Source organism: Apodemus sylvaticus, chromosome 3, assembly GCF_947179515.1.
Source record: "Apodemus sylvaticus chromosome 3, mApoSyl1.1, whole genome shotgun sequence".
NCBI classification, from domain to species: Eukaryota; Metazoa; Chordata; class Mammalia; order Rodentia; family Muridae; genus Apodemus; species Apodemus sylvaticus.
The window spans coordinates 136,920,576-136,926,642 of NC_067474.1; the positions used below are offsets into that span (position 1 = coordinate 136,920,576).

The 6,067-nt window shown below is 51.3% G+C and overlaps 1 long non-coding RNA gene across 1 annotated transcript; it reads left to right on the forward strand.

The window, feature by feature from the left end:
* The first annotated feature begins 1,345 nt into the window (after nucleotides 1-1,345).
* LOC127680092 (uncharacterized) lies at nucleotides 1,346-4,389 on the forward strand. The gene is made up of 5 exons (XR_007976934.1): nucleotides 1,346-1,457; nucleotides 1,885-2,243; nucleotides 2,334-2,994; nucleotides 3,472-3,556; nucleotides 3,646-4,389. It is a non-coding gene; the product is annotated as an uncharacterized LOC127680092 (long non-coding RNA).
* Nucleotides 4,390-6,067: the final 1,678 nt, after the last annotated feature.

Sequence of the window (6,067 nt, forward strand, 5' to 3'; positions counted from 1 at the left end):
AATAGTAGGCAGTTCAGGACACAAGGGCCAGTCAGGGGATATCATAGAGTGCTCAGCATACACAAAGCCCTGGGCAAGCCTCTACCCGCTAACGTTGGATGTGGAGGCACATGCCTATGGTCCGAGCCCTTGGGAGGCAGAAGCAGGAGGATCAAGAATTCAAGGTCTTTCCAGGCTACATTCGTAAGTTCAATCCCAGCCTTAGACATGAGTCCTTGTCTAAAAAACAAAAATAAATAAGTATAGGCTTGGGGCTGGAGAGATGCCTCAATGATTAGGAGCTCTTGGCTGCTCTTCCAGAGGTCGAGTTAAGTTCCCAGCAACCATGTGGTGGCTCACAACCAACCGTAGAGGGCTCTTAACCAATGCCCTCTTTTGTTATGTAGAAATACAAATAGAGCACACATACATGAGAAGATAAATCTTTTAAAAGGGAGTGGGATCTGAGCCTCTAAACTAGAACTGTAGAACTGGCAACTGGACCGACCTCTGACCTCTCTCCCTTTCAACCCTGGGATCACGGGCTTCCTGGCTCTGGGTAGAGGTTGCTTTCTGTTTTGATTGCTTAAGACAGGGTCCCATTATGTAGCCCAGGCTGGCCTTAAGCTCCTAACCCTCTACCCTCCTGAGTGCTACGATTACAGAACTGTTTCTCCATGACCAGAGGATGCTGACGGCAGGAGACTCTAGAAGGCATCCTAAGAATCCAGGAGTAGATAGTAGTAGTTGGTAGCAATAAGCCGGGCTGCGGTCCTTGTGTTGTTTCTGTACAAGTCAAGAAGAGAGACTCTCCTGAGCAGAAGTAAACATACAACCAAGCAGCAAACAGCGCCTTGAATTCATTAGAGAAAATATGGCCAGGCATGGTGGTGCACACCTCTAATGCCAACACTCAGGAGGCAGAGGTAAGCAGATCTGTGTGAGTTAAGAGACCAGCCTAATCTATATAGTGAGCTCACCTAGTGCGACCTGGGGGAGGGGAGAACAGAAGGGGGAGGGGGAGAAGAGGAAGAAAGAGACAACGAGGAGAGAGAGAGAGAGAGAGAGAGAGAGAGAGAGAGAGAGAGAACACAATTCCTCCTTTGCACAAATAAAGCCCTGTCATCCCTGTGTGCTCAGTTTCAAGCAGAGTACACGGGGGACTTCAGCCCTCACCTGCCCTGCTGGTCAGAATCCCCGGAGTGTCCATCACCTGTTCCATCACCCTCAGGAGCCCAGTCTGATCCCTCAGAGCTCCTAAACTGACCCAAATGTGGTAGGTAGGAGCAGCCTGGGAGGAAGTGGTGAAAGGCTCTTTTCAGAACCTTAACCACGTCCTCTTAACAGCCAGAGGGGGTTAGGGGTGGTGCAGGTGGAGGTGCTGGCTGCCTTCTGAGACGCTCCATTGCTTGTTCAAGGGTTTCTTCAAGGTCACCTGGAGAAGGCAGCTTTCTTGACAGGAAGCAATTAGGACAGAGGTAGGCGGCTGACCGGCCTCAGGGTAACCATGAACCAGAGGAGGCTGCTTGGAAGTCTGACTCAGTAGCCTGAGAACCTGAAGTTGCTGCTCCCAGCGGAAGCCACACTGCAGGCCACACTGCAGGGGGGGATGGGAAGCTCCCCCCACCCCACCCCCCCAGCTTCCAGGAGATGCAGAGGGCCTGGGCTGCCTTCTCATCAAATACCTCATAAGCTCTCTTGGGGCAGGTGGCTGTACCTCCTACTTTCGCCTTCTACCTCACCTATGAGATGGGGGGACCTTTTTAAAGCACAGGTCATGCCAGCTTTTCTAGGGCTCTTCCCCTGCATCATGCTCTGTTACATAAATAGCCCTCAAGGCCCTGCATGATCTGTCCCCAGTGACCTGAGAAGCCTCAATCTTACATTCCCATTTTCCTCCTGCAGCTGCACTGGAGCCGCCCTGGGTCCCGTCCCCGGCTCTCATAGGCCCAAGCATTTATCTAAGCATTGCTCGTCTCCAGGCCATTGGCTCCCCACGTCTCAACCTCTGTGAAGACGGGCAATCCTCCAGCAACAGCCCCTCATGTTTACACAGTTTGTCACCGCCATCCCTGGCAGCCAGGCCAAGCACATTGAAGTCTCTTACTGTCTGGATATGAAGTGGGGACCTAGCTGCAGACAGTGCATCATTAGGAGTGGATCGTTGTGGGTACAGTGTCCCGCTACCAGGACACCCGGCCTCTTCGTGGAATCTGAAACAAGGGGTGTCTGTTCCAGCTGTCCGACTGAGCCCCGTAACCAAAGTAAAATCTTAAGTCCTTTAACTTCTTTCTGATGGATATTTTGTCACAGCTACACAAGAGTGACTAATACAATCTGCTTTCCTCAAACAGATGGAAAGGAAGACTCAGAGGATTGCTGTTCTACACCGGGGGCTCGAACTCAGATGTATGGACATCAACGCCGTCGCTTAGTGTACCTTCTCAGCTACGGGAGCTAACACGGATGTGAAAGGGGACAGCGAGGGTGAAGATAGTCAGAGGGAAAAAACTAAGGGGAGAGATGGTTACATGAAGAGATAGCACTGTGAGAACCCTGTCAGAAACAGCAGGCCAGCTCCCCACGACCAAGGAAGGGGGCTCACAGCCGGACTGAAACCTTCCATTCTGCTCATGACTGCCTGGGGGAGGACAGAGTAGGAAAAGGCCTAAAACAGGGAACCACCCAGCCTAGGGTGAGGCCAGAGAGGGAAGTGACTTGACAAAAAGACAATGCCAGGAAATACCACAAATATCACAAGGTGGGCAGGACCGGGCCAAAGGACCTCCGCTAAATGTGTATAAAAAGGTGTATGCTTTGTGAGCTCAGGGTCTCCTCTGGCCAGCGTGCTGGGGGACCCCAATGCACGTTGGAACAATAAACCTCTTGCAGTTTGCCACCTTTCCGGTCTCTGTGGCCTTATTGAGTGGGGGGTCTTCCGATGGACTCTTACATCTGGTGGGCTGGCCAAGAAGCCCCCCTCAGGACCCAGATTGCCGGGGATCGGCGATCAAGGTAACATGGGATCCCTGTTGGCTGCCTCTGTCTGCCTGTGTGTCTTGTGCGAGTTTTCTTCTTTCATCCCAGTGGCTGCATTCGGTCTGTAGTTTTGGTTTGATCTGAGGTTGCCAGAGCAGCGGGCAGAAGTGGCAGAATGCTGTGGCTCCGGGGGACTCGGAGGACGCTCCGGTCTCCCACTGGGAGAAAGAATCCAATAGGGTTCATCTTCATCTGGGCACAGGGGCCTCCTGTCCCTGGCCATCTGAGTCTGTTTTTCTTCTGTGGTGGTCGCCGGGTGGTCATTTTTAGAGTGTCTTTTTGGCCTCTGTTTTGTCTTTGGACTTGGACTGATGACTGTGTTTGAAACCATGGGACAGGCTGCTTCTACTCTGACTCTGACATTAGCACATTGGAAGGAAGTTAAAAGTAGAGCTCACAACCTGTCAGTCAAAGTTAGGCAAGGGAAGTGACAGACTCTATGTTCTGTCATAGGCCCACGTTTGGGGTAGGATGGCCAGCCCAGGGCTCCTTTTCCTATCATCAAAGGCGTCAAGAAGCAAATCTTCAGGATCGGTCCGTGAGTCACCCGGGCCTTGTATATCATTGTCTGGGAGGATTTATCTGCCTTTCCACCCTCCTGGGCCCGTCCCTTCCTTTCCTCCACAGGACCCCCGCCTGTGAGGACCTACGCTCTCAAGGAGGCCCCCAGGAAGACCATCTTATCAGACCCTGATGCCAACCTCCTCCTTTTAGACCTCCCTCCGCCCTACCCCCTCCTTCCCTTCAGCCACAGGGAGCAGAATGCCTCGCCCCTGAGTCGCCACTTCCTTCAGGCACCCAGAGAGACTCCTCCGTTCCACCAGCCCCCCTTCTCGGGTCGGAAGGACTTCGGGAGGGGCTGGCACAGGGGACTCTGAGCAAAAGACCCCTGTGACTCTCCTCCTCCGGCGTTCGCCCCCTTGATAATCAAGGAAACCAACCCCTGCAATGCTGGTCATTCTCTCCAGCAGGACCATTCTCTATGATTGGAAATTCGGCCACAATCCTTCCTTTTCTGATAACCTTAAGGCCCTTATTGATTTTCTAGACTCTCTCTTTTTTCTCATCAGCCCACTTGGGATGATTGTCAGCAGCTGTTGCAGGTCCTCTTTTACCACTGAGGAAAGACAGAGAATCCTACCAGAGGCCAGAAAGAATGTTCCAGGCTCAGTTAGGAGGCCCTCACTACTGCCTGTTGACCAATAATTTTAAATGTTGCTCGGGGTAACCAATCGCAGTCATCCAACTCAGGCAACCACTAAACTTCCCGCCAAAATGTGTATAAAAAGGGTATGCTTTGTGAGCTCAGGGTCTCCTCTTGCCTGTGTGCTGGGGGACCCCAATGCACGTTGGAAAATAAACCTTGCAGTTTGCAGCGATTCCGGTCTCTGTGGCCTTATTGAGTGGGGGGTCTTCTGATGGACTCTTACAGTACAGGTGCCACAGGTCTCATTAAATTCCAGCCAATAGGACTTGGTCTATAGGGACAGGATACTCAGGAGAGCAGCTTAGATACTTGAACAAACCCTTTTACAGGGGTCACCTAAGATCATCAGAAAGCACAGATATTTACATTAAGATTCAAAACAGTAGCAACGTTACAGTTATAGAGTAGCAAGAAAAATAATTTTAGAGTTGAGGGTCGTCACCACAACATGAGAAATGGTATTAAAGGGTCTCAGCATTAGGAAGGTTGAGAACCAATGTCCTGGAAGGTCTGTTGGCAGTTTATCATTGGAAGAGGTTCTTGACCTGGAGTGCAGGAGGACAAAGCTAGGGAATCCCTACAGACAGACATGATCTCGGGGAGACCGTGCAAACCAGGAGAACAGTCAGAAGCACAGAAGGTCGAGGGACAGTGGGGCATCCATTCTCTAACTCTTCACATGGGGTCTAGGCAAAGCCCTGAAAGGGACAGAATGTAAGTCCAAGCAGGATCCTTGATGGCCTGGGACAGACACCCAGCCCTGTACAGATAAAAGTACAGGGCATGGAGTGTGCACCCCACGGTCTCAGTGCGCAGGAGACTGAGGCAAGAGAGTTGTCTTGAGTTCGAGGCCAGCATTGGCTACATAGTGAGCGCCAGGACAGCTTTAGCTACTGTGTAAGACTCTTGTCTCAAAATGAGCAAACAACCGTAACAAAGCATGAACAAAAGTACAAGTTAAACAAGCTCAAGTGAACAAGGCTTCTTGGCTCACGTAATCAGAAGCTCAGGTCCCACTGGGTCTGAGGCTCCCGTGGCACGCTGCTCTCCCACTACTTCGTTTCCCTCCCCTCCCCTCCCTCCTCTCTCTGACCTCACTGATCTACACCAGCTTCTCTGTCTTCCTTCACCTGCTCTCCTGCTCACACTGTCTCCAGTTAATAGCCCAATGGGGCTAGCTGGGCATGAGTACTCAGAAAGTAGAGACAGGAGGATGTCTGTGAGTTTGAAGTCAGCCTGGGTGCATAGGGGATTCCAGGACACCAGAGCTACATAGGCAGACACTAGTTCAAAAACCAAGCAAACAAAAAACAACAAAACACAACCCATGAACAACAAAAATGGGTGAGGGGGAAAGTCTCTCAGCATCCATATGACTGACTGCCCAGGAAGAGGGGAAGATTAACCCAGTCATCCCTCTATCAGGCAGTAAGTCCAGGGAAATAGTTGACCCAAGCTCAGCACTTGCTGTTCCTGGAGCACTGGGGAGGCGGGGCTTATTATCGTAAGTAGCTGAGGAAAGTGGTGTCATCAAGCAAAAGAATGGCTACCAACTTTCATCTCTAGGATATCTGTTGAACAGCAGGAAGAACCCCATGGGAAATTGAGCTAACCCATTTTCAGGACCCCTGCCCTGCTTCAAGGAGTTATTTGACACTTCTCAACCAAACCCTGCTCATTCAACCTTTAGAAAGGGAACACTATGGAAATCAGGAGAGAGTCGTGGTAGCCAGGACTTAAGGAACTGTGACCAGAGGCAGCTCCCTCTCAGGGCAGCAGGCTTCTCTCATGGGGTCCTCTGTCCATCCTTCCTCTGATCTACCTGCTGGTCACCTCAATCTG